This window comes from Hyaena hyaena, unplaced genomic scaffold (genome assembly GCF_003009895.1).
Source record: "Hyaena hyaena isolate Hyena2069 unplaced genomic scaffold, ASM300989v1 scaffold_242, whole genome shotgun sequence".
Taxonomy (NCBI): domain Eukaryota; kingdom Metazoa; phylum Chordata; class Mammalia; order Carnivora; family Hyaenidae; genus Hyaena; species Hyaena hyaena.
The window spans coordinates 1767414-1779688 of NW_024080869.1; the positions used below are offsets into that span (position 1 = coordinate 1767414).

Here is a 12275-nt window from a genome sequence, read left to right on the forward strand (position 1 = left end):
AACAAGACACACAACAGTGTTTACAGCACATTACTATGCATATAAAAAAGGAGAAAAACAAAATATATTTTTATTTCCTTGTAAAAAGAAAAATAAAGGATTCACAATAAACTAAGAACAGTGGTAATCCAGTATTTCCTTATATATGAGGAACAAGAATGGCATAAAGAATTCTCACTGATATATTTTTATTTGACGTGTTTTAATTTTTTCATCATATGAATGTTTTACCCATGTAAAAATAAACAAAAATTAAAATAAATAGGTAATAATAGCAAATACTGCCAACTAAATCTTTAAGTTCTACAGAGAAGAGATACCAGCATACAAAAAGTTTTTGTTACCTTTTTCCATTCTCCGAGTCCCATTACCAAAATCCCATGTGCAGAGCCAGAAAAAAAAAAAAAACAAATAGCAACAAATCCGATTTACCCTTTGATTCTATACACAAGTATACCAACTCTCAGGAAAATGCAGGGATAGCCAAAGAAGAGAAAAAAGAAAACATCAACACTAACTTCAATGAATGACAAATTTCTCCGTGGATGATACGTCATTGTGAGATAAAGGGAGGAAAGTGTTCCACACAGGCAAAGGTAGGTCTTATTCGATTGAATTTACTCCACTTAAGTTTCTGACAGAAAGGCCTGTCGTAGACAGTTGAGTTCACTCTTCTAGTAAGACCGAGCCCCTCAGAATTAATGGCTCAGAGTAAACTGCCCTCAGGCTCTGGTGGTTCCTGGGTGGATGAGGAAAACAGGGAAGGAAAGTGGTAATGGTTTCAGGCCCTCTGGCCTCATCTCCTAAATCTCAGTACCCAGTCCAGGTGCCTACGCCATACCCTGCTTCTGCAGGGCTCTGATTCGGGGATCTACTGAAGGGGTTGCCGCAAAGGTATAAATTAGGTAGATTTCAGCTGCTAAAAGGGTTTAAAGCAAGAGTTAACAACATTGAAGGGACACCTTGAAGGAAACCCAGGTACATCTTCGTTCCCTTTCACAGGTGGCCCCTCAGCTGTACCAAAGGGTTTAGTGAAAACACAAAAGAAATAAAATGTGAAAGGCACATTGAGAGATTTAGGTTTCCGGCCTAGAAACCAAAATATAAAATTCAAAAATCCTTAGTTACAGTTCCCCTTTTGTATACAATTTAAAAGGACAGAGTTCCAGAATCTTCTACATTTTCCTTGCTTTTGCTTTTTTTTCCACACAGAATAAAAGACTACAGATGGGCTTAAAATCGGTGAGCATCCATTTGAGGCTAAGAATCAACTGTTGCCTCACATGATGATTTTTTATATCTTTACCTGAAGTTCATTAGCTGCATAAAACTGAATTTCCTTATCACGGTCATTAGTATTTCCAATGTTAGTTCATGTATATTAAAAAAAGATACAAAAAAAGGCAATAAAACATCGAAATAATTGCACAAATGCTGCTGAACAAAGATGTTAATATTGCTGAAACTGGTTACAGCCAGGCGGCTCTCAAAATATTCCTTTGTCAAGATTGACTGACATAATCCAAAACCCTGGCATGAAAACCTGTTTAGCGATGGTATTAATATACTATATGAAAGGGAAGGTTATACACACAGTCAGAAATCTGAACAGGCAAAGCAAGCCCTTCTATTGTGGAATTCAAATTTCAGACACTTCCTGCTGTCTCTCTGTCAGTCTTTTATAACCTGGAATGAATTAAGCTGAAGTGATTATTCTCTAATTATACCTAGCTGCATTCTTCAGTATAGAAATGACATTCTGATGGGAGGTGAGGATAGAAGTTTGGGGAAGAAAGGCAAAAGGGATTTTAGAAGCTGAGGGGGATTTAGGGGTAGGGCAAACCCAGGTGAGACCCTGAAGAAAGTGGTCCAAGAAGCCAAGAAACAGGCACCTGGAGGAGCGTAATGAGAAGAGGGAAGAGTGGAAACAGCGGAACCAAATTTCAACTACTCTGTGTTCTCTCAAATATGCCCTAGTGACTCCAATTAGTTTACCCACTTAAACCCACTCATTCATTCACCAAATATTTACCGAATATCAAATATTCAACAAAGAGTAAGTACCCATTCTGTGCCACATGCCACACAAGACTGTGGAGACAAGATAAAAACTACAGTTGACCCTTGAATAACATAGGTTTGAACAGTGTAGTTTCTACACGCAAATTTTTTTTTAAGTTTTTATTTAAACTCCAGTTAGTTGACACCGTGAAATATTAGTTTCAGGTAGACAATACAGTGATTTAAACACTTCCATACAACCCCCAGTGCTCATCACAAGTGCACTCCTGAATCCCCATCTCCTATTTCACCCATCCCCCCATCTCCCTCCCTTCCGGTAGCCACCAGTTTGTTCTGTGTAGTTAAGAATCTGTTTCTACAGGGGCGCCTGGGTGGCTTAGTCGGTTAAGCATCCGACTTTACTTTCGCTTAGGTCATGATCTCGCGGTTCGTGGGTTCGGGCCCCGCGTCGGGCTCTGTGCTGACTGCCAGCTCAGAGCCTGGAGCCTGTTTTAGTCTGTGACTCTCTCTCTCTCTGACCCTCTCCTGCTCACGCTGTCTCTCTCTCTCCTAGAAATAAATAAAATGTTTAAAAAAAATAAAAAAAAATAAAAAAGAATCTGTTTCTACATTTTTTTTAATGTTTGTTTATTTTTGAGAGAGACAGGGGCAGAGCATGAGCAGCAGAGGAGCAGAGATAAAGGGGGACACAGAATCTAAAGCCGGCCCCAGGCTCCTGTCAGCACAGAGCCCGACGTGGGGCTCGAACTCATGAACCATGAGCTCATGACCTGAGCTAAAGTAGGATACTCAACCAAGTGAGCCACCCAGGTGCCCCGAGAGTCTGTTTCTTGGTTTGCATTCCTCAATCTTCTCCCCCGTTTTGTTCACTTGTTTTATTTCTTAAATTCCACATATGAGTGAAATCATATGGTACTTGTCCTTCTCTGACTGACTTATTTTGGTTAACATAATACCCTCTAGCTCCATGCATGTTGTTGCAAATGGCAAGATTCTGTTCTTTATTTATGGTTGAGTAATACTCCATTGTGTATATACTATATCTTCTGTATTTATCCATCAACCCGTGGACATTTGAGCTGTTTCCATAATTTAGCTATTGTATAAAACTGCTATAAACATTGGGGTGCATATATCCCTTAGACATAGTATTTTTGTATTCTTTGGCTAAATACCTGATAGTGCCAATACCTGATAGTGGATCATAGGGTAGTTATATTTTTAACTTTTTTAGGAGCCTCCATATGGTTTGCCATAGTGGCCATACCCACCAACAGCACAAGAGGGTTCCTCCTCCTCCACATCCTCGCCAACACCTGTTGTTTCTTGTGTTGTTGATTTTAGCCATTCTGACAGGTCATACAGTTTATATCTACATACACACATACACACACACAAATATATATGTGTGTATATATATAGTACAGTACTATAAATGCATTTTCTCTTCCTTCAGTTTTCTTAACATTTTCTCTGTTATTATAGAATACAGTATATAATGCATATAACACACAAAATATGTGTTAATCAACTATTTTTTTATTGTTTAAGGCTTCTGATCAACAGTAGGCTATTAGTAGTTAAGTTCTGGGGGGAGTCAAAAGTTATACATGGATTTTCAACTGTCAGGGGGGTTGATGCCCCAAACCCTGCATCAAGAGTCAACTGTACATAGCACCTGCCTTAGGAAGACAGATGTGTAAATTCCTATACCTAGTCCCAGAGAGAAGAATGTTTGAGAGAATTAAGTGGGGATTGTGAGATAAAGGAAGGAAAAAGGTGATGTTTAGTCCTTGTTTTTTTTTTTTTAATTTTATTTTTGAAAGAGAGAGAGAGAGAAAGAGAGAGCATAAGCAGGGGAGTAGCAGAGAGAGAGAAGGAGACACAGAATCCACAGCAGGCTCCAGGCTCTGAGCTGTTAGGACAGAGCCCGACGCACGGCTTGAACTCATGGACTGTGAGATCATGAGCTGAGCCGAAGTCGGATGCTTAACCAACTGAGCCACCCAGGCACCCCAGTCCTCATTTTTAAGTAGGAGTAGGAATTTGCCATACACGCACAAAGAGTAGAGGAATTCCAGCACTGGCAAAAGTAGGAAACACAGAGAAGGACAGTGAACATTGAAGAGTTGGGCCTTGTTTGAGTTTAGGTAATGTATGCATTAGAGGTAGGGTGGAGCTGGGACTGAGAAAGGGTATACTAATTCTGTAAGCAAAGAGAAGCCATTAAGCAAAAGGCGTAGAAGATCAGGTTGATTATAGATAGCTAACTCTGCTAACAGTACAATAAAAGGTAAACTGCAAGCCAGAGCCAAGGAGATTGGATAACGGACTATTATAAGAGCCAGTTCCTACACTGCTTCTGGCTTATGAACTTTACATTTGTTACCATTGCATTTTACTTCATTAGAGGCTACTCATCTCTGTTACTGCCTTTACCAAGTGACTATACAATTTATCCTCCAAACACATACATTTTTAAGACTGAATGGGAGTACTAATCAGGCAGGATATTAAAGCAAGGGGCATAAACTCAAACTTTCCATGGCAAAGATAAAATCTCTCCATCACTGGGGGTTATTAACATAACACATATTTTGGTCCTAGAAAAATGGCAACTCTTGACTTCCCATTTACTTTTTGGGTTTTTTCAATTACTTTTTGGTATGCTCTGAGTTTACAAACTCTAGCATGTTGGCTGTAAATGGTTCATCTCAGCTGGAGTCCAGTTTACTAATTTGTTGATCAACGGCCCACCAGTGATCTCACCGTGGCACACATACAGTCTCCATTATCAAACTGGAAAGACCATCCTTTTTGTGACTATCTCAGGTTGGTTGCCCTCTGCAAATGAGGATGCCTCCAGGCTGGCCCTTCCAAGGCCAGTTAACATGCACTCAGGAAACATAATTTGAATATTAATCTTAAAAAGCATAATTAGGAAACTATTTTCTTACAGAAAAATATATTACAGCATATTCCAAGGCCAAATATTGATATCCACTAAAAGACTTTCCTACCGTTTCTTTCTGTTTTCCTACTGTTTCTTTGAACAATATAGATAACAAAGAATTACCAAATATAACTAAAAAGAAATTTTTTTTAGTTTCCTGGATTATTCCCATACACTCTCGCTATCAGTTTGGCAGTACCTCTCTGTTTTTCTAAGCTACACACACTAGTTCAGCTTTAATTAAAAGGCCTGTTGCCATAGTTTCTCAGAGAACAGCTCAAGGCATGCCTGAGTCCATTATTTTCTTGAGGTTTCTAGAGAAATTATAATGTAGCAGTAGCCAGCCAAAATTTCCTAATTTTACCTCCCACCCAGGAAAGCATATGATTCAGACATATAGCTAGATATTCCAAATGTTTTAAGAGAGTCTAAACAACTAGGAATGTCATTTAAAATTCAGTCTTTGGTTTCTTCTGTTCTGCCACATCAGTATCGTAACCAGCAGACTACAGTTCAAAGTGCAGACCAAGGGGGAACTAAGTCCCTTAGTCTGCATCTGCCTGCATCTGTGGAAAACACCAGCATATTTTCTTTCTAATAATAATGGACAAAATGCAGTGTATTTACAAGTTATAAAAATCACATTGCTTCCTTATTTTAATAACTCAGAAATGTAAATTCTAATATGCTTGAAAATGGAACTCGCAGAAAATAAATTAAATATTGGAAATTCTTATTTAAGAATTTCAAAAATTAAAAAGTGGAGCTCAGAGATCCTTACTCCTTTTTTAAATTTTTTAACATTTATTCATTTTTTAAGAGACAGAAAGAGACAGTATGAGTGTGGGAAGGGCAGAAAGAGAGGGAGACACAGAATCCTAAGCAGGCACCAGGATCCAAGCTGTCTCCACAGAGCCCGACATGAGGCTCGAACTCTCAAACAGTGAGATCATGACCTGAGCTGAACTCGGACGCTTAACAGACTGAACCACCCAGGTGCCCCACAGAGATCCATATTTCTTAAAGTTAAAACTTTATTCCATCTGAATCCCACCTTGTTTTCAGATGGCAGTTATCACTGTCTGTAAGTCCTAAAGAGCAAGCTCAAAGGTTACTCTGGGCTTTCAAGGTTAAAGAATGTGAATTAACATTGATCCTATGAATCTTAGAAAAGGCAAATGCCAGTTCAGCTTGTTCGAATTCAGTCCTACTCCTCTGCTGCTGGGTAACTATGAGCATGGACTATGCAGGTAAAAGGACCAGGGTTGGAATTTCAACTCTGGGAACAACCTCTGTATGACCTTAGGCAACTGATGATTAAATGGGATAGGACAGATGTAAAGACAGGAAAGCTCTCAGGACATGGCAGTTATTATCATTTCCCCATCTCTGACCCAGGATTAATCGCTGGGGCATCACGTGGGGCAGAATGAGACCCCGCTACTTCTGGACGAGGCTAAAATCACCCTGCTCTCTTTGACTATCAATTTAGGAGCCAATATAAACTACTTGATTACTTGATTTCCTCAACTCAAATATTACATAGATCGTTTGACTTCCTCATTCTCTATCATTAAGCTTCCTTTTATTCTTTTTTTTTCTGTACAAAATGGACAGATTCTAAAAAGTATTTAAGAGATGGTAGGGCCATATTTCCAACCAGGAGCATAAGGAAATAAAAAATTTCACATGCATGTTAGATTTGTAGGTACTTGCTAATTAAAAAATGCATGGTTGAAAGAATGAAGTTTCCATTCATCACAGCTTTGTGTCCCTTTATGTTTCAATCGATAGGTTTATATATTTTTTTAAAAATCACATACAGTATACTATTTTCATGGATCCTCAGAACATCCTGCAAAAAGAACAGGTATTGCTATTTCTGGTTTAATCAAAGGAGAAAGTAACATTCAGCAATATTAAGTGATTTACACAAAGTAAGCTAAAGAACAGGACTTGTCAGGTCTTTTTTTTTTTTTTTAATGTTTTATTTATTTCTAGGAGAGAGAGAGAGACACCGTGAGCAGGGAAGGGTCAGAGAGAGAGGGAGTCACAGACTGAAACAGGCTCCAGGCTCTGAGCTGGCAGTCAGCACAGAGCCCGACGCGGGGCTCGAACCCACGAACCGCGAGATCATGACCTAAGCGAAAGTCGGACGCTTAACCGACTAAGCCACCCAGGCGTCCCTGTCAGGTCTTTTAACAACTAAATTGGGATCATTTCCACTGTACCACCTGACTTCTCCCACAGCCCCATCTCTGCAGCATGGTAAGGACAAGCTGAGACACATGGCCCCAGGGAGTTTTTGTAGCCCCAAATATTCACTGAACATGTATGTCTTTACTGTCAAACAAACTTGGAGCACATTAGCGTCCATGCTGCAAGTAAAAAATGTGAGCTAGAATTTCCAGTCGTACACTATGGACTGGGAACAACTTTATGAATTACTATCTCTCCAAGAATTATAGGTAATATACAGAAAGTTATCTACAACATCTCACACTTGAACCATAGTGACAATTAAAGCTCAACTCACCCTGCCAAAGCCATTATCCAGACAAATTTTCACCTGACAGAGATTTCTGAAAATGATCCCAATCCTAACTAAACAAGGATACCGGTCATCTTACTGCAGGACCTCTTTTTTCCTTTATTTATGTATTAAAAAAAATTTAGAGAGAGAGTGCAAGCAGGGGAGGTGGCAGAGGGAAAGAGAGAAAGAATCTTGTGGAGCCCACACAGGGCTAGATCCCACCTGAGCCAAAATCAAGAGTCTGGACACTCAACTGACTAAGCCATCCAGGTGCCCCAATACTTCAGGATTTCTTAACTGGGGTCTATCTCTGCCCTAGGAATTCACACATGAGCATTAAGAGGGCCTCCACAGTCACTTGAAAGTATATGCAAATATATGTCTATATATCCCTAATATTTCTAGAGATATAGACCATAGATTTCATCAGATTCTCACAATGTCTCCCAAAAGGAATCCCACAGGAGGACTTCAGAAAGGTACAAATAGACCTCATTACTATAAATTAATTAGTAAGCTTTTAAGTTTCTTTTTGCATTGCAAATTTCTGTCATATTGCATCACTCTTTAAAAGCCAGGCAGTTTCAGAGTTCCTGGGTGGCTCGGTTTGTTAAGCCTCCAACTCTTGATTTCAGCTCAGGTCATGATCTCACAGTTCATGGGATCAAGCCCCAAACTGGGCTCAGTGCTGACAGTATGAAGCCTGCTTGGGATTCTCTCTCCTGCCCCTTCCCCCACTTGTTCTCTCTCTCAAAATAAAGGAAATAAAGCTTAAAAAAAAAAAGCTAGACCGTGTCATCAAATCTTCTCAAATATATTTGGGATTCCTTTGGGATGCCCTTTAGCAGCTTTTCAAACAAGAGACAGTTAGCTACACTCTACATCAGTCTGAAATGCTTGAAAAGGCCTGCTTCCTCCTCCATACAGTTCACTGCAGAATGGGTAGTGGCAGGAATTTACTTATGTGACGTTTGTTAATGATTCTCCAGAGTTGGTCAGTTAGTTATTTAAAGCTTGTTAATTGTCTACTGCCTAATTCTCAATGCGAGAATTCTATTCTCTGTGTAAATAACTTCAATAATATAACAAAATGTGTATATTCTTTTCTCCAAAATCTGCAGGTAGTTCTTTAATCTCAATCTATTTAGTTTCCAGATATTAGAAGGAAATCTAGAAAATACATCCATCTGAAGAACAATGAGAGTGATTAGAAAAGAAACTTTTCAAAATGAAAACATATCAAAGTTAAGTTATTAAAAATTCTGTATAATGATTAAATAAATGGAATCTTCAGTGTTACATGAGTTACATGTAGCAATACACACTTCATCTTAGATGGCAGAATTCTACAAGATTTTCCAAAAAGTAAATAAAAAAAAAAAGAGAAAAGCAACAGGCTTAAGGTGGAAGGAGGATAGACAAATTAAAGACATTTCAGGGTTCTGGGTACAGTAAAGTATGATAAGCATATGTCTCCCATTGAACACAACTATATAACTGAACATAATGCTTAACCCACTGAGTCACCCAGGCACCCCTATAACTCAACAGAATGCACGGAGCAACTAGCTGAGGATTCTGAAAAGCAGCTAATAACAAGAGACTTGAAATAAAAGGGCCAGAACTTGAAGTATCACCAAACCAATCATGAGTTTGCCATTTTTGGTCTCCAGTATCCCCCAGACTAAATGCAGCGCAGCTGCACAGCCTGAAACCCAGAGCTAGGTACTGAGGCTCAGACAGAGAGGACTCCAAGAGAAAATCCCTTATTCTGACTTGAGGAGTGAGGAATGGAGTGCAGAAATCCCCCCTTTCTTTCTCCTGAGCCCCAGCCCTCAAGGAATGCCACTGGCAGTGACATTAAAAGTCCCAAAATAATAGGAAGCAAAACTCTTAGGAAGGAAACCTTCCTCTCTGATCCCAAGGGAGTGGGGTCAACCCTCACCACTTTATATTCTGTCTTCCTGCCACTTAGCCCTGGATGCAAGCATAGTCACAAAAGCACGCAACAGAACAAGATAATGAAAGCCCCCACGTTCTGACTAGATAGAAGAAAAAAAGAAATCTGAAAGCACTGCCAACTATACAGAAGACAAAGCACTAAAGGGGAATACTATTAAGCCAACAAATTAGACAATTTAGGTGAAATGAACAAGTTCCTAGAAAGATACAAATGATCAAACTGACTCAAGAAAAAACAGAAAATTTGAATAGGCATACAAAAAGTAAAGAAATTGAAAATTTAATTTAAAAGTGGTAACAAAATATTCCCACCCATCATAGAACACGTGTAAGAATCAGGACTCTAAAATTTCCAGAAAAAAAAATAGCAGAAAATTTTCATGACCCTGAGGGAGGCAAAGAGTTCTTAGATAAGATACCATAAAGGAAAATAATTGATAAATTAGACTTAATCAAAAATTTAAAATTTTACACTTGAAAAGACAGCATTAAGTAAATGAATACAAACCACAGATCATACGAGAATATTCACAAATGTTATGTCTGTTAAAGGACTTATATCCAGATTATATAAAGAGCTCTTACAAGAAGACACAGAACCCAGCATAAAAATGGGCAAAGATGCCCTGGTATGAGCTGATCCTGTGTGGCTATTCCCTAGAGCAGCAGTCCTTTCCTCCATCCACCTTCGCACCTACCTGTGTGCGCCGCCATCCCACGAAAGATTCAGTGGATATGGACTGAAGCCCCAGAACTATCTTTTCAGGTATGAACTAAAAGCTGACAAAAATGATCACTTTAAGGTGGATAACAATGAAAATGAACACCAGCTCTCCTTAAGAATGGTCAGTTTAGAGACCGGTGCAAAAGATGAATTGTACAATCATATATTTGATAAGGCATTAATATCCAAAATATATATAAGAGCTCAAACAACTTAAGAAAAAGAAAACAACCCAATTAAAAAATAGGCAGATCTGAATAGAGAGCTTTCTTTTCTTGCACCTATAATCCCATGTATATGTGGAATCTATAACAAAACAAAACAAAAAACCAAACTCATAAATACAGAGAACAGATTGTGGTTGCCAGAGGAGAAGAAGATAAGTGAATTACTTAAAGGGGTCAAAAGATACAAACTTATAGTTATAAAATAAATAAGCCAAGGAGAGGTCAAATACCACCTGGGGACTATGGTATAATAATACCATAGATAATACTGTACTGTATACTTGAAAGTTGCTGAGAGTGAATCTTAAAAGTTCTCATCGTAAGAAAAAAATTTTGTAATTATGTGTGGTAATGAATGTCAATTAGACTTACCATGGTGATCATTTTACAATATATATAAATACTGAATCATTATGTAGCACACATTTGGGTCCGTGCTGGGCATAAAGCCTACTTAAAAATAAACAGTAAAGGGCGCCCAGGTGGCTCAGTCAGTTAAGCGTCTGACTTCGGCTCGGGTCACGATCTTACAGTTCGTGGGTTCCAGCCCCATGTTGGGCTCTGTGCTCACAGCTCAGAGTCTGAAGCCTGCTTCCGATTCTGTGTCTCCCTCTCTCTCTGCTTCTCCCCTATTCATGCTCTGTCTGTCTCTCTCTCAAAAAAGAAATAAACATTAAATAAATAAATAATAATAAAATCAAGTTAAGTCATTAATCTGTTCTTCTATACAATTTATTTATTTTGAGAATGTTATATAATGTTTGATTCTTATATGTAGGACATAACCCACTGCTCATTATTTTTGTTAAATCCTATAGCCTTTTGATTGGTATTTTTCCTTCATTTATATGTATGTGATAATAAATATATCTTATCTTCAGTCTAAAAAAAAAGATGAATTGTACAATGCTGAGGCAGAGACAATGAATTATGAAGGTGGCCCAATTAAAGTTAACACTAGCAACTCTGAAAATGTCTATGGAGTCAATGATTTCCCTTGGGGGCTTTGAAATAACACCACCTGTGGTCTTTTGGTTGAACTGTGATTCAGGGCTGTGCGTTTTTGTGGATAGCATTTAGTAGTATGTAGGAAGATGCAGAGTCAGAAGAGGAAGAGGAAGAGGATGTGAAACTCCTAAATATACCTAGAAAGCGATCTGCCCCTGGAAGTGGTAGTAAAGTTCCACAGAAAAAAGTAAAGCCTGTTGCTAACGAAGATAACGATATGATGGGGAGGAGGGGGAGGAAGATGATAATAATGATGATGATTTTTATGAGAGAGCTAAAGGGAAAACCCTCATAAAGAAATCTATATGAAATATTCCAGCCAAAAATGCACAGAAATCAAACCAAGAATGGAAAGGACTCAAGACCATTAACACCAAGATCAAAAGGTTAAGAATCCTTTAAAAAAAAAAAAAAAAGGAAAAAAAAAACCTTAAAACACAGATAGGACCTAGTTCCATAGAAGACATTAAAGCAAAATGCAAACAAGTTCAGAAAAAAGTGGTTATCTTCCCAAAGTGGAAGCCAAGGTCATCATCAATTATGTGAAGAATTGCTTTGGATAACTAGCCAGGTGGCATATTCAAGATCTCTGGCAGTGGAGGAAATCTATTTTTTTTTTTTTTACTGTTTATTGTTTTTGAGAGAGAGAGAGCGCACCAGCTGTAGAGCGGCTGAGAGAGGGAGTGACAAAGGATCTGAAGCAGGCTTTGCACTGACAGCGGAGAGCCTCCTGTGGGGCTTGAACACAAGATCCGTGAGATCATGACCTCAGTGAAAGCCGGCCACTTAACTGACTGAGCCACGCAGGTGCCCTTGATGAAGTCTCTTTTTAATAAACTAAACAGT

At 38.7% G+C, this 12275-nt stretch overlaps 1 pseudogene; it reads left to right on the top strand.

Annotated features, from left to right (window-relative positions):
- LOC120239804 overlaps window positions 1-12037 on the top strand; it is a 34119-nt pseudogene extending 22082 nt beyond the window's left edge.
- The last annotated feature ends 238 nt before the right edge of the window (window positions 12038-12275 follow it).